The 22272-nt window shown below is 42.2% G+C and overlaps 1 pseudogene across 1 annotated transcript in view; it reads left to right on the forward strand.

Annotated features, from left to right (window-relative positions):
• The window catches only part of LOC137434773 (neuropilin and tolloid-like protein 2), a 143038-nt pseudogene extending 120950 nt beyond the window's left edge, over window positions 1-22088 (forward strand). Inside the window, exons 7-9 of the transcript XR_013624634.1 lie at window positions 2081-2309; window positions 2755-2868; window positions 20345-22088. The product of XR_013624634.1 is annotated as a neuropilin and tolloid-like protein 2 (transcript). The remainder of the gene's footprint in view (window positions 1-2080; window positions 2310-2754; window positions 2869-20344) is intronic.
• The last annotated feature ends 184 nt before the right edge of the window (window positions 22089-22272 follow it).

A 22272-nucleotide genomic window follows, 5' to 3' on the forward strand; every position in this document is an offset into this window, starting at 1 on the left:
GCTGCATGAGCAAATGGAAGCAATGTTTCTTCCAGAATGACCCTGTACCTGAACTGGTTCAGGTTTCCATTCAGAACAACCAGTTCAGTTTTGCCCCCTGCATGAAAAGCAGCCCAAACGGTCACCCCACCACCTCCAGCTTGGACTCTTGGCACTATACAATCTTCGTTGTGGGCTTCATGCACTTGTCTGCGCACTCGGACACGGCCATCTTGACGATAGACCAGAAATCTAGACTCGTCCCTGACGGTCACGTGATTCCAGTGTCCTGGCTGCCATTGACGGTGCTCTCTGGCCCACTGCAATCGGCGCTGGCTGTGTTGTCTGGTCAGGCGTGGCTTTCTCAGGGGACGCCTGGCACGATAGCCTGCTTGAACCAGTCGTTGGTTGACTAGCCTTCTGGATACAGGCACATTCGTCAGTTGCTGCCACTCAGCCCTAAGCCGATTGGCTGACTTGGTACGGCCATTGCAGACTAACCGGTGCAGCTGACGATCATCTCTCCTTGTGGTTCTGTGTGGACGTCCTGGCCTCGGTATTGGAGTAGGGACACCCCTCTGAGCATTTCGTTTGAGGATCTTTGACACCTGACCTTGAGTGATGCCATGCTGCCGAGCAATAGCACGCTGTTTCATGCCAGAATTTCGTAAAGCCACCACTCCATGACAAACAGCATTGTCAAGTTGACGGACCATCTCCAGAGGAAGCGGCAATAACTTTTGTAGACGTGCAGCAGTTGTTTTCCACTAATACAGAACGCAACAACCCTTATATACCCGATTGTGAAGCCAATCGTCAAATGTACCTGTCCTTACATTTTGTCACGCCACCTGTGATATAATCCTGTTGTTGACTTCTTGCTGCAAAAGACAATCAGTGACATGGTTCTTTCAACAAAGACATCACTGAAGGGTAAAAGAAACTCACCAGATTGATATACTGAGTTCAGAAAGTAAACCCAAGTCAAGAAAAAAAAAAATTCCATATTAAATGCCAAGTCTGTGTGTATATACATATATATATATATATATATATATATATATATATATATATATATATGTATGTATGTATATATATATATATGTATATACGCATATACATACATATATATGTAATAGGTTCCTGAATAAAGGAGCTTATGAGCATGTAAAAATACATGAGTGGGGGTTGGGGGGCATCTTGCCCCACCCTTCCCAATTTACCCTATTTGCGACATTGATGTTGCTGGGTTTTTTGTACATAAATGAATAATGCAACGTTGGTGATGTACTGTATGTTACAAATCATACCGAGCACATGAGTGCAAACAAGAGTGTGAAACAGCAATATATTTGACACGCAACACTACAGGAATAGCCAAATCTCAAAAGCAGCACATGCGAGGATGAGTATAATTGAAGTGACGCCATCCATTCCCATGATCTATTTTACTCTCGTTGAGCCTTCCCAAGCCCCCCCCCTCCTTTGTTATTGTGTTTTCTTCCCTCTCCCTCCACCCACCTTTCTGTTTTTTGTTGTTTTTAAAATTCCATTTCTGTTTCATCACCAGTTCGCTTTTCCTGTTCATTAAGCCCCTATTTTGCAGTGTTTAAGCTTGTATCCAGCTTGTTCACCCCCTGTGTCCTCCTTCCCTTGCCTTACTCTTTCTCCCCCTCACTAATTCTTCCTCCAGTTGACAATCTGTTGTGTCCCTCTATTCTGCTGTTGACGTGATTCCACACTTTTCAATGTGTCGGTTCTGCTCTGTTCTGTAGCTCTTCTTATACCTGACTTTATAACCAAAACAAATCTAATGAAAAGTAATGCCATGAGCTTGGCGTGTGTCCAATATATTTACATCATTTTCACTGTCAATGCCACGATGACATATCTTCAAGTGCGAACCCTAGAACATGGAGGACAAAGGTAAATAGTTTTATAATCAACATACTTAGAGATTAGAACTCATCGAAATAAGTTATAAACATATCTTTCATGGTCTTTATCTTTATAACACACCTACTCTTGCCTTCTGCCTTCCATAATAATTTCTGTTTATTTGTCTTTATTTCCTCTTCCATTCCCCACAACTGACCCTCAGTTATACCTCCGGTTTTTGGAGTTTGAGATGCAATACTCAAACGAATGTAAGAAAAACTTTATTGCTGTCTATGATGGAGGCAGCGGTGCAAAGGACCTGAAAATGAAGTTTTGCAGCACCGTGGCCAGTGACGTGCCGCTACGCTCTGGAGTTGCTGTTGTGCGCATGTGGGCACGGAATGACAGCCGTCTCAGTCACTTCAGTCTCCTCTACACAGCTTATTTGGACCGTAAGGACCACATGGCTGGATAGTACAGTTAAGGGTAAAAGTGGTCAATAGGTATGGAAGTACAGTAACTTTATGAGTAACTAACACAGTACATTTGCAAATATGATTGCACAGTATGGTTGCTCCATAAATCTGTGCTATTTTGTGGAATGATTGGTGATCAAAACCTGATTTTTCAGGAATAGGTGTCAGGAATGGGATTTGCCCTTAAAATGCCTTGTATTGTTCACTTTTGAAGTAAAATCGATTTTTTTTAGTGAATTAGAACTGTTGCCCTCAGAAAAAAAAAATTATGTAAAGCAATTTTTTTCCAAATTATCATAGGAATCCTTTTGCTAAAGCCAGTCACGTTGTAAATGCTGTCGTAGCTAAGAAGCACTGTAGCAATTTTCCTTTGATTCTCCAAATTACTGATGCTTGCTCTTCCCCTTCCCATCATCCCCAGCACCGTGTGACTCGCACATGTTCTTCTGCCACAGCAACATGTGCATTAACAGCTCCCTTGTATGCAATGGCTTTCAGAATTGTGCATACCCTTGGGACGAGACACACTGCCAGGGTAAGGCCCGTGATTAAGACCGATTCATAATTTAAATGGAGCTTGTTTTTGAAATGTACAAAGCAAAACGCATAGCTGTAAATGCAAAGCTATGCAGGGAAATAAATGCAGCAATGGTGTTACAATGGGTGTGCAAACGTTTTCATAAAGACCATCAAAATCGTTGTTTGAATTGCAATTAAATCAGCACACAGAATACTATCTATCTTGGTACCTAAAATACATATCCTTTTAATTTATTGAGCAAAGTATGTCAAGATATACTGTACTCCCCATATACTTGTATGTGTAAATATATACATACATACATAAAAATCTGCACCACACTCTTTACAGAGCGTTGGCGCTTCCAAAGCAGTTTTCTGGCAAGGGTCACACTGGGTGGTCAGCAAAGGACTTCTGCGACTCACTGGGACTGACACAATCTGTCAATTTCCTGACCCGGATCTCAGTCAATGGAGTATCTTCTCTTCTGGACTTAGTTATGACAAACTTCCCTGCAAATGTCTGCTGCTCTTCTTCTGCTCCAATCGGTTCTTCTGATTGTGTGCTTGTTAAAGTGGACATCTCTCTGGCCATTCTCAGAGAGCCTCCTTAGCGCATCAATCATCTGGACTGGTCTCCCATCTCTACCGCCTCTGACATCAATTCTTCCTGAGAATTCTTCCAAAATAAACTGCTCTCTCTCATGCACACATTTATCCCATCTCGTCTTCAGTGTCTTACCCTTCCTCCCGTCCATGGTACACAGAATCTTGTGGTGAGGAGGTTGCCATGAAGCAACTTGCCTTCACCTCATGGAAGGCAAATCCAACTGAAGGAAATCTCAGTTCCTTTCACAAAGCTCGGAACAAGTGAGTGTCTACCCTCAGGAGAGCCAGGAAACAATATCTCTCTACTCTCAAGGCTATTGGTATTGCACATGGTAATGCTTGGGAGCCTCAGTTGCATGCGTTTGTCGATGCTGTCGCTGATGACTCGCCAACAGGTGATGAAACCAGTCCCGCTGTTTGGAGGGGGGGGGGGAGTTGTGAGGGGGGGGGGGGGCTTGTAACATTGGGATTCTCATATATGTGGTACTTGTGAATATTTCTTCTGTATATATATATATGTAGTATATATGTCTATATATATATATATGTATGTATATATATATATATATATATATTATTCTATATAATGTAGGGTTTGAAACAGCCTGCAAATGCAACCTGCAAAACTTGCCCACCCACCTCTTATTTTATAACCTTTGCCTTATTTGCATTAAAAACTAGAACGACACTCAGTAGAGCGCATAACTCCACCAGGTTGGCTTACTGTGTGTAGCTTTTCTTGGATGCTTTACACACCTTTTTTGACTGGAAGAGCTTGGGGGCTATCTCGTACAGTGCATTCAGAAAGTATTCAGACCCCTTCACTTTTTCACATTTTGTTATGTTGCAGTCTTATGCTGAAATCGTTAAAATTCATTTTTTCCCCCATCAATCTACACTGAATGCCCCTTAATGACAAAGAGAAAACAGGATTTTAGAAATTTTTGCAAATTTATTAAAAAGAATAAACTGAAATATCACATTGACATAGGTATTCATACCCTTTGCTATGACACTTGAAATTTAGCTCAGGTGGCTCCCATTTCTCTTGATCATCTTTGAGATGCTTCTGCACCTTCATTGGAGTCCATCTGTGGTAAATTCAATTGATTGGACATGATTTGGAAAAGCACGCACCTGTCTATATAGGGTGTCACAGCTGACAATGCATATCAGAGCAAAAACCAAAGCCATGAGGTCGAAGGAACTGCCTGCAGAGCTCAGAGACAGGATTTTGTCGAGGCACAGATCTGGGGAAGCCTACAAAAACAATTATTCGGCATTGAAGGTTCCCAAGAGCACAGTGGCTTCCATAATTCTTAAATGGAAGAAGTTTGGAACAACCAGGACTCTTCCTAGAGCTGGTCGCCCGGCCAAACTGAGCAATTGGGGGAGAAGGGCCTTGGTAAGAGAGGTGACCAAGAACCCGATGGTCACTCTGGCTGAACTCCAGAGATCCTGTGTGCAGATGGGAGAAACTTCCAGAAGGACAACCATCACTGCAACACTCCACCGATCTGGGTTTTATGGCAGAGTGGCCAGACGGAAGCCTCTCCTCAGTGAAAGACACATGAAAGCCCGTTTGGAGTTTGCAAAAAAGCACGTAAAGGACTCTCATACTGTGAGAAACAAGATTCTGTGGGCTTTCATGTGTCTTTGTGTCATATCTAATGCATAAAGGGATTTTTAACCAATGACTCACTCACTGATATAAATATTTAATACCTTCTAGGTAGGCTGGAAAGCTGAAATTTGGCATAGTGATGCAACTTGAATCCAATACACAGGAAAAAAAATCACAGAATCATCAAAAAATTTACGTGAAAGAAAATATCCTTCAATAAAAGTAGACCGCCTGCTCACTGCAGGTCACGTCAACAAAAACAATAGATCTTACACTCGAACTGGTTGCTTGGCAACACTGACACAAGCCTCTTCCACCTCTTATTTTATAACCTTTGCCGTATTTGCATTAAAGTGGAGGTCCGATCGCGGTCCCCCTGTGCTGTCTTTCCCTCGCGGTCCCCCTGTGCTGTCTTTCGCTCGTGGTGCCCCTGTGCTGTCTTTCCCTCGTGGTCCCCCTGTGCTGTCTTTCCCTCGCAGTTGTCAGCTCTTTCACGAACCTCGATTCAGTATACAAAACAAAACAACAACAAAAAAAACTAGAACGACACTCAGTGGAGCACATACCTCCACCAGGTACTGTCTTTCCCTCGTGGTCCCCCTGTACTGTCTTTCCCTCGCGGTCCCCCTGTACTGTCTTTCCCTCGTGGTCCCCCTGTACTGTCTTTCCCTCGCGGTCCCCCTGTGCTGTCTTTCCCTCGCGGTCCCCCTGTGCTGTCTTTCCCTCGTGGTCCCCCTGTACTGTATTTCCCTCGCGGTCCCCCTGTACTGTCTTTCCCTCATGGTCCCCCTGTACTGTCTTTCCCTCGCGGTCCCCCTGTACTGTCTTTCCGTCGTGGTCCCCCTGTGCTGTCTTTCCGTCATGGTCCCCCTGTGCTGTCTTTCCCTCGTGGTCCCCCTGTACTGTCTTTCCCTCGCGGTCCCCCTGTGCTGTCTTTCCCTCGCGGTCCCTCTGTGCTGTCTTTCCCTCGCGGTCCCCCTGTGCTGTCTTTCCCTCGTGGTCCCCCTGTGCTGTCTTTCCCTCGCGGTTGTCAGCTCTTTCACGAGCCTCGATTCAGTATCCAAAAAAAACCAAAAAAAAACTAGAACGACACTCAGTAGAGCACATACCTCCACCAGGTTGAACAGTGCATAGAGTGAATATATCCTTATATTTCGATTTTAATGCAAAAAAATTTGGGATGACTTAAAAATACCACAGAAAAGTTACAAATAGCTATCCGAGCAAGAATCGCAATGTCTCCAAACACGTCGGGGTGCTCACAATTTTTTAACGTGCAGTTGATGAAAACACATAACGAATGATGCATCAACTCGGCAAACTATACGTTGATGCAATATTCATCTTTTCGGAGTTTTTTTTAATTTTTTTAACTTAAAGTCGACAGTGGTGCAAAACCGTTTTAAGTTGTTTCTGTTATCTTCTTGTCACCCTATACTTGTGAACTGTGGAATTATTACATACAGGTTGGATAAAAGTACCCATAAAATACCAATGAATCTGTTAAAAATGGGAAATTTTCAATGAAAACGATCTTGCACCCCAGATATGTTTCTATCTTTCCCCCACGTGTATTTAAGTAAGATGTAACCAGACTTGCCTACTCGGTACTAATCAAACTGTAGCATAGAAATACATAATAATTAGGTCACAGGAAATACAGCATCAGAATTGAGCATTTTTAAAGATGGATGGCCACCATTCTTGAATATTATACATGTATATTATTTTCAAAATGGAAAAAGACATATATTTCTCCGTTGACTTCTTTTTGAGAAACTGATTCAAATATAATTTCACATTTCACTGAAATGTTAAGAAAATTGGTATGTTTTTGCAAGATTCAAATATAATAGACCACTGTGGCTCTCTAACAAGCTGTTGTGGCATTGCTCAATTTGATTGCATTGTCTAGACGAGAAAATATCAGATGAACCTTGAAGAAAGCACTACATATGACATTGTGTCGTAAAATATTTCCATTGTCAGATTTTGAGAATTACAACTTGGCATTTTCAAGACACATGAAAACAAACACATGGTGAACTTTTCATGACCATTTTGAGCACTTGAGCTTTTGCAAAACATTAGCAACCTCATACAACGTATAATATTACATGAGTGTTTCCCCTTTAGGGAAAATGCATGGGCTCCTCTATGATTAACAGAAGAAACCAATTAATGTTTTTCAATCTTCATCATCAGAGTCCATTACATAGTCATCGGAGGCATTGTCAAATACATATTTGCATTTGGTACATTTGCATAGTTTCGTTCGATGCATGCCAAGCTCGCTGCAGCAAGTTGCTTCAGGCTGCCATTCTCACTTCCATACTTGGTTCCAGCCTCCGCTTTCCTTTCTTGCAAATGCAGTTCATTAGTTCCAAAATTTTATCAGGAGCTGGCAGGAGACTACACAAATCTACTTGGAGCGTTGAAGATCCATCATTGTCCTCCAACTTCCATCCTCTCATTTGGACTTGGTATTTCTGGAAGCTGTTGCAGGCTGCGACGAAATATCATCACCTGGTAATAAGCCCGCATGATGTGTTTAGTAAGAAAATCCTTATTTGGGGTAAGGATTCCTCAGCATGTGTGCCAAGGCGGAACATATTTTACCTGGCCTCAATCACATCAGTTGCTTTCTCTTGCCCATACATATGGTGCACAAATCGATCCAAACTGGATATCGGATCATCAGATGGAAGGAATGAATTACCCAGATCTTGAAAGGTATTCAGGTACTGATCATGCTTGATCATCAACTTCGCTGGCTCTATCTTTCCCTTCCCAAAGAAGGCGCTCACTGAAGCGCACCCAGTGAATGGATGAAATCCAAGAAGTTCAGATGCCACATCCACGCATAGTTGATCATGGAGCGATTTGATGTCAAGAATCCGAACTGTCTACATCCTGGCTGACTTCTAAATTCCTGCCCAGATCCACAGGGCAACTGCATCAGCCATGCATCCACAATTCAGTAATGATGCAACAAGTGGGCTAACGTAATAACTGGATCTGTTTAAAATGTGACATTCCCAAGAAAGGGTTATGCTATCACATCATTGCAACCTCCACATTCTCTCTTTCTCACTCTAATTATTTTGTTTTCAAATTGGGACAATGACAAGTCAGCCTTCCCCTCACCCCATAATCAGTAACCCCATAATTCATCCCCCTTTCTCACGGAGTGTGTGATGGTGATAATAGGGTGCAGAGTACAGGGGCATTAGTCAATTTCCTCTTTTATTATTGTTTTTTTCCATGCTGAAGTATTCATTTAAGTGATTTCAATTTGAGGGTGTCAAAGTGGAAATGTTTTGCTCTCCAAACACCCTTGGCCATGTTTCCATAAATGTACTAACCCTTTTTTTTTTTTTTTTTTTTTTTTTTGTATACAAGATCGAGGCTCGTGAAAGAGCGAACATTAATCGCACAGAAAGTCAAACCGACACATAAAACACAAAACTAAGGGGAGTGGTAGACAAGATGGGGAGAGAGGGGGAAGGACACAAACACAAACACAACATTTGACAGCAGGGACATCGGGAGAAATGTGGGAGGGGGAGGGCTTGGGGGGAGGTGGGAGAGGTATAAAACATATGAACACTGCAAGGACTTCCAGGAAAGAAGTTGGAATTTCAAAAAAGTGTATCTGGGGTGAATTAGCGGGGAAGAAAAGATCAAGGTTTTGGATGGGGGAAGATAAGAGATGGTGGTGAACAGCTGTTTTAAATACCTGGAGGGAGGTGTGGGATTGAAGGGAGTGGGGAGAGTTTGTTCCAGAGGCGGGAGAAAAGGGGAATGAAAGAGTGAAGGTGAGCAGAGAGCCTAGATTTTGTCAGTTTAACGATAAGGGGGGAGCAAGGCCGGAGAGGAGTCGGGAGAAGACAGAAAGACCACCAACTGGCCTGCGGTGAGTGAGTGAAAGGCCCTCGGAGTTAGCTTCATCGCAGGAGATTCCAATGATTCTGAAAGCTTTGGTTTCAACAGCGTGAAGCCGAGCTAGGTGTGAGGCAGGAGCACCAGCCCAGAGGGGGGAACAGTATTCCATTGAGCTGCGGATGAAAGCCTTGTATGTTGTGAGGAGCTCAGGTGTGCCAAGGAAGGACTTCACACGATGGAGGATGCCCAGTCGGCGACTGGCTTTGGAGGCCAGCTTGGAAATGTGGTTTTCCCAAGAAAGATCATGACAGATAGTGAGACCCAAAAGCTTGAGTGACAGAACTTCTTGGAGAGGATTGTTGAGAAAGTAGATGGGAGGGTTTTCCAGTCGGTCTTTCCGGAGAGACATCGTAAGAGTGTGAGATTTGTCAGGATTGAAAGACATGTTCCACTTGTTTGACCAGTCTGTGATTTTGTCCAGCTCTGCAGAGAGTGAGGAGGCTGCAGACTGCCGATCTGAGGGATGAGGAATGGAGCGGCAGATAGTGGAGTCATCAGCAAAGAGATAGAGAGGATTTTCCAGAGAGTCGGAGAGATCATTGATGAAGACCAGAAATAGCACAGGGGCCAGAACACTACCTTGGGGAACTCCAGCCAGAACAGGAAAGGGAGATGAGAGAAATCCATTCAGGGCCACACGTTGCCGACGACCAGCGAGGAAGTCCGCAAGCCATGAGTGGAGATATCCATGGATACCATAGGAGGAGAGTTGGGTGAGCAGAGCTGGGTGCCAGACCGTATCGAAGGCACGTGATATGTCAAGTGAGCCAGCTCTGATTTCCTGTTTGGCATTGAGGACCTCCATCCATTGTTGAGACAGCAGAAGCAACATGTCCAGAGTAGAATGACCTGGTCTGAATCCAAATTGGTGATATTGGACAATAGCAGAGATCAAGCTATTGGAGAAGAGGAAGGATTTGATATCCGAAGCAATGATGGATTCCATGACTTTGCTGATAATTATCAGCACTTTGCTGATAAATTCCAATTATAATTGGAAGCAGGCTGATTGGTCTGTAGTTGCAAGGATCTGTTTTTGCACCTTTTTTGTGTAAAGCAGTAATGTTTGCTGATTTAGAAGATGCTGGCAGATGACCTTGAGCAAAAGTGAGGGTGAAAACAACAGAGAGAGGGTGAGATAGAGCGGCAGAGCAGGATTTTAGGACCCGTGGGCTGATGCCGTCTGGTCCAGTTGCAGAATCAGAGTCGAGGTTTGACAAAAACTTCTCCACCTTGTCAGGAGAGAAGGACACAGAGTCCAGGAGCAGTTGGGTTCGACTGGGAAAGGTGGGAACAGAGAGAGATGGGTTTGGGACACAAGATTTTGAGGCAAACACAGAGTTGAGGCATTCGGCTTTGTCACGTAGCCATTTGTGTAGCCATTGTAGCCAAATGTAGCCAAATGTAGCAGTGTAGCCAAATGGCAACTGTGTAGCCATTTGAGGTAAGGGAGGGGATGGAGGGGGAACAAACACCAGAAACGGATTTGACCAGATGCCACCAGGATTTTGAGGAAGGAGACAGGTTTGAGAGTTCAATCTTGAGTGTGGAGAGATAGTGCTTCCTGGCACTCCTGAGGGTAGACACACACTTGTTCCGAGCTTGGTGGAAGGTACTGAGATTGCCTTCAGTTGGATTTGGCTTCCAAGAGGCAAAGGCAAGTTGTTTCAGGGCAACTGCCTCACCACAAGATTCAGTGTACCATGGACGGGAGGAAGGGTAAGGCAACTGAAGACGAGATGGGATAAATCTGTGCATTAGAGAGAACAGTTTGCTTTGGACGAATTCCCAGGAAGATTTGATGTCAGAGGCAGTAGAGATGGGAGACCAGTCCAGATGATTGATGGCTGCTTGCAAACCGTGCCAGTCAGCCTGAGTGAAATGCCAGACTCGTTGACGCGGAGGAGGCTCGCTGAGAATGGCCAGAGAGATGTCCACTTTAACAAGCACATGATCAGAAGAACCGATTGGAGCAGAAGAAGAGCAGCAGACATTTGCAGGGAAGTTTGTCATAACCAAGTCCAGAAGAGAAGATACTCCATTGACTGCGATCCGGGTCGGGAAATTGACAGATTGTGTCAGTCCCAATGAGTCGCAGAAGTCCTTTGCTGAGGTGCCATGGCTGGTGAGAGAGGAACCCACACTCAGCCAGCTGGCATGATGACAGTTGAAGTCGCCACATATGGGGAAGAGAGAGTTTGGATGAGTTGATAGAAGTTGGTCCATGTTGTCCGACAGCGAAATGTAAATGGAGTCATCACTGTTTGGAGGACGGTACAGAACACATATGAACAAAAGGTGGGAGCGGAGAGGAAGCTGTAGCCAGAGGTACTCCTGGGGGTGGGGTGGAGTGAGGGCAGTGCAAGGAGAGTGAGGAAGAGAGTTTTTGATAAAGATAGCCACCCCACCACCAGGACGAGGCTCAGGTCTATCATACCGGAGGAGGGAGTAACCAGGAAGTGATATTAAGGAATCAGAGACATCTTGAAGGAGGAAAGTTTCTGTTGAGCAGATCAAGTCTGGATTGTCAGAAGCAACCTGAATGGAGAGTTCAATCAGGTTTGAGCGAAGGCCCCGGATGTTTGAGGTCCATACCGTTAATGAGGAGAGAGGGGGAGCATCGGTGCAGGACAGGGGATTGGAGGGGTAGGGTCAGATGAAGGATGAGAGGGGGAGGTGGGGAGAGCAGTTGATCGTGTGTCAGAGATTACAGAAGAGTTACAAGAAAGGGAAGGATGAGGACAAAAGGTTTGATGGTGATGGGATGAGGCACAGTGAGGGGTTGTTTGAAGGGGGGGGGGGGGGGCAGAGGAAAGTAGAAGGTTGGGGAGGTGGAGGTATGAGATAGAAGGGAGACGAAGTGGGGAGGAGGCAGCTTTGAGAAGGAGGTGGGAGGAGGAAGAATTTGGGAGGGATGGTTGGGGGGAGATTTGAAGGGGAGGTGTTGGGGGGGAGTTTTGAATGGGAGGGGCAAGGGGGGAGTTTAGGAGGGGAAGGACAAGGAGGGAGTTTAGGAGGGGAGGGGCAAGGGTGGAGTTTAGGAGGGGAGGGGCAAGGGGGGAGATTTGGAGGGGAGGGGCGAGGGAGGAGATTTGGAGGGGAGGGGCAAGGGGGGAGTTTAGGAGGAGGGGCAAAGGGGGAGTTTGGAGGGGAGGGGTGAGGGGGGAGATTTGGAGGGGAGGGGCAAGGGGGGAGTTTAGAAAGTGGATGATTCAGAAAGATGAACATTTATAACAAATTGGGTTTATTGTGATTTTCAAGTTAGCGATCCGTTTAAGAACGATAGAGGAGGGGTGGAATGAATGAGAATTTAGAGCATGTAGTGAGAAAGAATTATAAGAGATTGAATATTTTTTTGAAATGGAATGAGTTGAAGAGGAAATTGAAAGGAGCCTTTTAAATAGGAAGAAAAACAGCGTGTTGTAATAAACCACTGAATAAAAAAAACTGCAGGGGAAAGTTTAAACATATTTAAACAGAACCGTGAAGAACAGTCTTATATTCACAAAGATACCAACGGGGAGAGGGCCTTGAGGGACAACCACGAGTCACTTGTACAGGGCAAAAGGTGAGAAGACGAGAAGAAGACGTGAATTCAGAGAAGACGTGAATTTTCCCTTCAGAGAAGACGTGAATTTTCCCTTCAGAGAAGACGTGAATTTTCCCTTCAGAGAAGACGTGAATTCCCGGGTGATAGTTTCATCTTTTTAGTTTGCAATTGGTACCCGTCCTGACTCATGTCATCCACAGAGATGATGGTCCCTCGGCTGAAGTTATACCCTGTCACGCCATATTCTGGTGGTGATTGGAAAAAATATTTGATTGGCCGGTGATTGATTGGCCGGTATTTTGAAAACGTGGCAAATGCCTATTGTACTCTCACCAATCTATGTTGGACTAGGATTCGATTATGATTTGTTCCATTGGTTGCATCACTAGTGAGGTGTGGCTGAGCATTCCATTGATGTACTGCTTCTGCACATAAGCGTAGCAATTTTGAGTATAGATAGGATGCCGACCAACAATGACATTCTATTTTCGAATGATACTATGAGACCTTTGACATCAATGAGTGAAAACTGGCAGGCAGGACACTTAGACTAACATCCCTCAAAACGGCGGTGCACAGTGATGCAACACCCTGCATGAAAAAGACACCAGGCTGGCAGTTTTTATTTGGGTGGGAATCAAACCCAGACTAGGCAGCTCAAAGTGAGTATGTTACTTCTGAGGTATCCTGTCAGCCTTAATTACCTATAACCAGTTCAGTTACTGTCTTGTGTCCCCCTCAGCAAAATGGTTATACTCATATCATCATTATTCATTTGTATAAGAATGACCTGAAGGAAAAAAAGACAAGTACAGATACATTCAAAGTACACCGCCCCCATGTCATATAAATAAATAACATATCCTCCAGCACATGACAATCCCGGGCACTCCTGGTGATTCCACAGGGCAGCACATGGAGACGGAATTGAGAGGGAGCGGTGTACAATAATTGATTGATAAATTGATTAATTACATAATTAAGATAAATAAATAATCATAAATAATTCATTTCTTAATCGATTTTCCAATAGCATACCTAAACCACCACTGCTTCATCCGAATCTGTAACTTTTTGAAAATTAAATAATTAATCGATTAATTTATTAATCAATTAATCAAAATACCTTTTAATAGCCAAATCACTTGGTCATTGTCATGTCCAAATATCAGCTTCCTAACTCAAAAGGTGCCTGAGATATTGCCCAGATGAGAACGAAAATAAATAATTACTTAATAAATCGATAATAATTAAATAACATCAATTAATTGATTGATAAAATGATGAAAAATACTGTTTTTTGCCAAAGCACGTGTTCACAGTCGTGGCAAAATTTCAGTTTCCTTCCTCAAAGGATGGCTGAGATATAGCCCGGACAAACAAACAAACAAGAAAACAAGTACAGATACATTCAAAGTACACCACTCCCATGCCAAATAATTAAACATCCTCCAGCGCGGCATTGCTGGGGTGCCTCTGGCGCCCGGCAATACCGCCGTGCAGCTCATAGAGACTATTTGGAGGGAGAGGTGCACAATCATTGATTGATTAATTGCATAATTAAAATCAATAAAAGATTGTCATAGAATATTTTCTTAATCAATTGGCTAATAGCATAACTAAACCACTAGTGCTTCATCCGAAGATGTAACTTTTAGAAATTTAATGAAATAAGTAATTCATAATTTTTATTTATTTATTAATCAATAAATAATTAATTGATTAATCAATAAATCAAAAATACCCTTTACAGCCAAATCATTTGGTCATTGTCATGTCCAAATATCAGCTTCCTAGCTCAAAAGGTGCCTGAGATATTGCCCAGATGAGGAAGAAAATAAATAAATGATTAATAATGAAAATAAATAAATAATAATCATAAAAACATTAAATAATTAATCAATTGGCTAATAGAACACAAAAACCACCACCATTTCATCCGAATCTAACTTTAAAAAATATATTTAATTTAGTCATTAATCGAATAATTAATCGATTAATTGATTAATTAATAAATCAAAAATTGCCTTTACAGCCAAATCACTTGGTCATTGGCATGTCCAAATATCAGCTTCCTCGCTCAAAAGGTGCCTGAGATATTGCCCAGAAGAGAAAGGAAATGTATAAGTACTTAATTAATCGATAATAATTAAGTAACTCATCAATTAATTGAATAATGAAAAAACAAAAAATACCGTTTTTGAAAAAGTACTTACTCACTATTGTGCCCAAATTTCAGCTTCCTAGCTCAAATGATGGCTGAGATATCTCCCAGACAAACAAGAAAGCAAACAAGTACACATACATTCAAAGTACACCGCCCCATGCCAAATAATTAAATATGCTGCAGCGCGGCATTGCCGGGGCGCCTCCGGCGCCCGGCAATACCGCAGTGCAGCTCATTAAGGCTGCATTGGGAGGGAGAGGTGTACACTAATTGATTGATTAATTGTATAATTAAAATCAATAAAAGATTATCACAAAATATTTTCATAATCAATTGGCTAATCGCATAACTAAACCACTAGTGCTTCATCCGAAGATGTATCTTTTAGAAATTTAATTAAATAAGTCATTTATAAAAAATTAAATAATTAATTGATTACTCAATAAATAATTAATCGATTAATCAATAAATAATTAATAGATGAAATGATTAATCAATAAATCAAAAATATCCTTGATAGCCACATCACTTGGTCACTTATGTCCAAATATTAGCTTCCCAGCTCAAAAGGTGCCTGAGATATTGGCCAAATGAGAAAGAAAATAAATAAATGATTAATAATGAAAATAAATAAATAATAATCATAAAAAAATTAAATTGGTAATCAATTTGGTCAGAGAACACATAAACTACCACTATTTCATCAGAATCTGTAACTTAAAAAAAAAATTTTTTTGGGTCATTAATCGAATAATTAAATAATTAATCGATTAATTGATTAATTAATAAATCAAAAATATCCTTTGCAGCCAAATCACCTGGTCATTGGCATGTCCAAATATCAGCTTCCTAACTCAAAAGGTGCCTGAGTTAATAATGGTCAGAAGATAAATGAAATTTAATTAATTAAATAAGTACTTAATTAAACGCTAATAATTAAATAACTCCTCAATTAATTGATTATTCAAAAAACAAAAAATACCGTATTTGACAAAGGACTTGCTCACGACTGTGCCGAAATTTCAGCTTCCTAGCTCAAAGGATGGCTGAGATATCGTCCGGACAACCAAGAAAGAAAACAAACAAGTACACATACATTCAAAGTACACCGCCCCATGCCAAATAATTAAATATGCTGCAGCGCGGCATTGCCGGGGCGCCTCCGGCGCCCGGCAATACCGCAGTGCAGCTCATTAAGGCTGCATTGGGAGGGAGAGGTGTACACTAATTGATTGATTAATTGTATAATTAAAATCAATAAAAGATTATCACAAAATATTTTCATAATCAATTGGCTAATCGCATAACTAAACCACTAGTGCTTCATCCGAAGATGTATCTTTTAGAAATTTAATTAAATAAGTCATTTATAAAAAATTAAATAATTAATTGATTACTCAATAAATAATTAATCGATTAATCAATAAATAATTAATAGATGAAATGATTAATCAATAAATCAAAAATATCCTTGATAGCCACATCACTTGGTCACTTATGTCCAAATATTAGCTTCCCAGCTCAAAAGGTGCCTGAGATATTGGCCAAATGAGAAAGAAAATAAATAAATGATTAATAATGAAAATAAATAAATAATAATCATAAAAAAATTAAATTGGTAATCAATTTGGTCAGAGAACACATAAACTACCACTATTTCATCAGAATCTGTAACTTAAAAAAAATATTTTTTGGGGTCATTAATCGAATAATTAAATAATTAATCGATTAATTGATTAATTAATAAATCAAAAATATCCTTTGCAGCCAAATCACCTGGTCATTGGCATGTCCAAATATCAGCTTCCTAACTCAAAAGGTGCCTGAGTTAATAATGGTCAGAAGAGAAATGAAATTTAATTAATTAAATAAGTACTTAATTAAACGCTAATAATTAAATAACTCCTCAATTAATTGATTATTCAAAAAACAAAAAATACCGTATTTGACAAAGGACTTGCTCACTACTGTGCCGAAATTTCAGCTTCCTAGCTCAAAGGATGGCTGAGATATCGCCCGGACAACCAAGAAAGAAAACAAACAAACAACCAGAGTGAAAACTGAGTACTCTCTTTCAGCGTGCGTCACTGCCGAGCCCCCTTTGGTGCCCGGCAATGACGATTTGCAATGCCTGGAGATGGCATAGGAAAGGAGCGGTGTACAACAAACAACCAGAGTGAAAACTGAGTACTCTCTTTCAGTGTGCGTCACTGCCGAGCCCCCTTTGGTGCCCGGCAATGACGATTTGCAATGCCTGGAGATGGCATAGGAAAGGAGCGGTGTACAACAAACAACCAGGGTGAAAACTGAGTACTCCCTTTCAGCGTGCGTCACTGCCGAGCCCCCTTCGGTGCCTGGCAATGATGTTATGCAGCGCCGAGAGATGGCATAGGAAAGGAGCGGTGTACAACAAACGAAGGTAACTCTCTCTAGCCATGGCAAAGTGTGAGGGATATTAAAAAATGTACAAGAGACGCCAAATTTTTTTTTCCTCAAAATATTCAATATGCAACTACAGTGTATTTATACACAGTATGTGTGACATCATAAACATACATATATGATTATTGAGCAAATATTTAATTGTATCGGTATGAAACCGTACGGTTCTAGTCTCAGGTCTTTAAAATGACTGACAACTTGACATCATTCATACATTTAATTTGACTGCTTGTCGAGTTGTAAGCAAATAAGATGATTTGTTTTCTCTGATCCTGTCCCTTTGAACTCTCTCACTATTTCAGTTTGTCAAAAAGCTCTCCTAAAATCCCATCACTTTACAGTTGTTTCTTAACGTTGACCTTATTTTTGTCTTCCTTCTTTTCTGAAGCGCTTTGAGATTTTGCATCTGAATGAAAAGCTATGTCCGTTTTGATTGACTCATCAGACCTGAATTGCATTCTCGTGTCGATCTGCATTGGCGGACACGTTGGATGATGGATGAATTCAAGAGGACGTTGATGGAGGTATGCTAACCGCCGTGGGAAGCAAGGAAAAGTTGACGCTTCGGGTGTTAACCATTCGACGGAGCAAAAAAGGGCTCAGATGAAGGGTTAACGCTCAAAATGTCAGCTTCGTCTTGTTTCCCGTCGCTGTTAGCATTCCTCAATCAACATCTTGTTGGTTTCGTCCATCTTGTACTTGTGGGGTGGGATACTTGTGACTTAATATGGAGTTGTCTGCAAAATGGGAGAGTATGGGGGAGAGCCCAATGCACTGACATGCTCCACTGGGAAAGGAGAGAAGAGGATTTCTTGGATAGCAATACGATGACCAAGAGTAGATGAAGTAAGAAATCCAGGAATGAAGATGACCTTCTGTCTATGCCACAGGCAGAGAGCTCGGCAATCAAAACAGGATGCCAGACTGTGTCGGTGTGTCGCATGCCAGAGATTTCTGCATGAAAGAGCATGATCCAGTTGAGACCTTGTGAATGACCTTGCTGAAAGTAATGGTGTTAAAGTTTCCTCAGGAACAATAAGATAGACATTAGCACAAAGTGATGTCAATGAATGTCGAGCTGCCCGTTGCTGAGGAAAGGCAAAGGAAGAGGAAAAGTCAGAAAAGGTTTTTGGGCACAGGTGTGGAAGACCTAAACAATATAGGTTGAAGGTTAACAAAGCTACAATGGTGTGGGAGGCTCCAGGTAGACATGGGACAAAGGCAAACATGGTGGGTATTCAGAGTGAGACATCAACGTGTGTGTCATACCTCAGATGGATGTTAAACCAGGCATCCTGTCTACCAGTATTAGTTTGTGGACGTTAAAGATCCCAGGGTATCCTTCACACAGAGTAGGTGAGTTATCGGCGGCACCTTTAACCAATTCCAAATTCCGACTCCATCCTACGGGGGCAACTGCATCCACGGAAAAGCTGTGCCCCCAGCAAATGATACTACCCGCATTCATATGCGTTTCAGTCCACGGAGTTGATTGTGTGCCAGAAATCTGGACAAATTCCTTTCGCAAATATTGGTGGAAAGACGTTGGCAAAGTGAGTTTGGTGGATGGGCTTGCTTTGCATTCCCATCTCCAACCCACAGCCCATGATGCTGTGACCTCAGACCCTTGTAAATTGATCCAATGTTCCCAAATGTTCTTGTATTTAATTTAAAACGATATAAATTTCCCGATGTCTTTGCCGTTCGGGTAATCTAGGTACAACCTCCTCCATGAGCTTTAGATCAATATATCAAAAGAACCCAGCATACTCCTTGCCATGAGACTCTCCTTTCAATGAGAATGATATGTCGGCTCAGATTCATTTTAGTATTGTTTATGACATCGTGTCAACACTAATTTGAATGTAAACTGAGATTGCATTTACGTTGTTGGGAAATTGTCAATTATTGGTGCAATCCTAACAAAAGTACTTGCAGAATCTCTCGACGTGGTTTTCTGCCCATACACTGCGTGGTTGGTCTTTGGTCTTCCCAGCGGTCATTTGGGCAGGTACTTGCTCAGGGTCTTCATCAGAATAAAAAGACAACGATGGGATTTTAAGCGTCTAAAACTAAAGCCGGCAGATGGGACACCCAGCGTTAACGTTCATCGGATGGACGGCACTTTTCGTAATGCAACGTCCGGCCTGCAAAGCACAAACACAATAGCACAGCAGAGAGAGAGAGAGAGAGAGAGAGAGAGAGAGAGAGAGAGAGAGAGAGAGAGAGAGAGAGAGAGAGAGAGAGAGAGAGAGAGAGAGAGAGAGAGAGAGAGAGAGAGAAAGAGAAAGAGAAAGAGAAAGAGAAAGAGAAAGAGAAAGAGAAAGAGAAAGAGAAAGAGAAAGAGAAAGAGAAAGAGAAAGAGAAAGAGAAAGAGAAAGAGAAAGAGAAAGAGAAAGAGAAAGAGAAAGAGAAAGAGAAAGAGAAAGAGAAAGAGAAAGAGAAAGAGAAAGAGAAAGCATTCCAAATGTCAAATGATTATTTTGAAAAGCCATTTTGGAAATGGCGTGGCACCCACTGCGACGTGTCAGGTTTTCGAGGGAATGGGGCCGGAAAGATCTGTATGACAATTGGATTCACAGGTTAATGGTGAAAACATGGTTTGCAAGGTGGTGTCTTAAATGATGTTGCAGATTTTGCTGGTGAGAGACTGAAGGTTTAGCTATAGTAAATGATTTGGGGGTAAGTGCTTCAGTAAAGTAGTTTCCAGTAGAAATGGGAAAGGAAGATTGATATGTCGGGTAATGTTGTCCTACCCCCTGTTGTTTGAAATGATATGAAAGATTGTAATATACTGCGGCCTGCTGTTTGTTCCCAATTGACGAAGCAGATTAGGAGTTAGTGCACCGCTTGTCCCATAACCAGCAGCTATTATTCACAAGTTGTTTGTTTCTGATGTATAGTATGAATGAATTTATTTGTAAAGTTTAAATGCAACTTCTATCCCAACCTTGGAACATACAACTGACTACAGAATCCAATTATAAAATGAACATTTCCGTTAATAAAACCAGCATGCCTGGCTTGTGCACATACAATGTTTTTGTGTGGAAGGAGAGTGGGAGGTTAATAATTTAGGAGCCACTAAAAGCTTAACTGCACTTATACCCACCAAGGAGGCCAAAAGTACTGAAATGACTGGCACTCTATTGCAGGCGAAAAGAAGACCAGCTTCTGGAAGCATCTGACAATGGCCAATGGGACAGCTGTTGTTGTGTCCGCTGCAGCTGTCCTGCTGCTTCTCGCACTGTCCATTTATGTGCAAATCACTCAACCACGCAAGAAACGGGTTCTGCGCAATCAAACCGCACCATCACCACCACCTACTTTTACCTCCATCACTCCAGAACTTCCCCGAGCCCCTTCGCCTCCCAGCCGTGCTCACCTTCCTGCCCTAGCTCCTCCGCCACCGATGACGCCGTTTGCACCATTTACACTCACTGAAAAGGATATGTACGTGGATCTTGCAGACCTTCAAGATGAACGGGGACCTGAACCCCGACCTCATGGCGCACCATGCCGCTGTGTACATGAACATCACTGTGGTGGCCCCATGGATTTCGAATCTCCTTGCTCCAACCAACCTATTGTTCCGCTAATGACCAGGCCTTCAACTGCACTAGTGGAGCACACCGCACCTGTTCCCCCTCAGAGGATGTACTCCTTCGGCAATAACATGTTGCTGCTGCCGACCCTTCCACCAAATGTAGTGGCAGCTCAGGTCGGCCCACAATTTGGACAACATCATTTTACTTTGGCCAGACTTGGCACGACGACCGAAGCCTGTGGTTCCGAAGGCAGGGCAACCTTAGCCGTACCGACCAGAGAAAGCTCAAGGTCAACACGTCCGGCCTATGCAACAGGTGAGCGGGCGAGGTCAACGCTGCAACGCTCCGTCTCCGTTGAGGTGTGACCTGCCTTTGACTCTCAGATTTCAGACTTCAATGGTGAGGCTGCCACGACATCAGCCACTGATAGCTGGTGACATTGTTACCCACAGCTTATTGTACAGATCAATTTTATTTACCAATATAGGAGTTTGTTCGTTCTCCTAACTTACCAAGCCTAAACCTGTGTGTATTACCTGTGCTGTCAGAACATCAATAAACGTTTTTCAAATATTCAGATCGACAGTCAGCATCTGTTTGCCATATCATTTTGCTCTTATGCAACGTCAGGCCCAAGAAAACGCACAAATAATAAACCTGCTGTTTATCGACGAAAGGCCCAAGATCAGCAAATATTGGTGCAATTCAGGCCTCACCTTATGAAAGTAAAGATTAAATCACTGTTCATCATTTTGAAAATGATGAAGCATGATGTTTTAATATTGATAGATTTATACCCGTGCTAGGCATGTGGATATAATTTTGAATGTCACACATGTTGTGAGTCATAATTCAGGCCTAAAAGCCATCATGGTACCATGACAATTGTCTACTTGGCTCCTGTAAGTTTTTACTTACAAAAAAAAATTCTCTTCTTTTTTGATCTGTAGCAATTAAACGAATTGGATGGAAGATGGCTGTCTCTTGTGACACATCGGCAATTGTTGTTTGTTGGTGACAAAATGCAATGTCTGTCTGACCATGCAGTACCATGATCCAGTATGAAGTGCCTCGTACAGAGCAGATTATATACACTGTACTTCATCTGATTGATGGGACATCACACAAGATGTTGTTTCAACTCATGACTGTCCATAGGAATGGAATAGTCATTTTGAAAATGTGCTGCTTCTAATTTGGAAATTTGAACTTGCATTAATTTTTTATGGTGTAAATGTGTGAATTATTGTATAATTATTTTTGAAAGGTGTGAGACAGAACACACTGGCCCATTGGCTTTTTTTTTCTTTAAAAAAAAAAGAAACTGGTGATGGTGGTTATGGAGGCAAGAGATAGTGGGGAAGTAATTGCTGAGAGCTAAAGTATAGTCTCATGATGTCCAATTCCTCCACCAGACTGAAATGTTTTCTGGCCCAAAAAGGAAAGTCATGCCAATTGTTTTTGTATACAGAGTCGAGGCTTGTGGAGGAGCTAGAACACAGAACAGATGAAGACATAACAGAACCAAAAGAACA

The sequence above is a fragment of the Myxine glutinosa genome, chromosome 9 (assembly GCF_964187855.1).
Source record: "Myxine glutinosa chromosome 9, kmMyxGlut1.1, whole genome shotgun sequence".
NCBI classification, from domain to species: Eukaryota; Metazoa; Chordata; class Myxini; order Myxiniformes; family Myxinidae; genus Myxine; species Myxine glutinosa.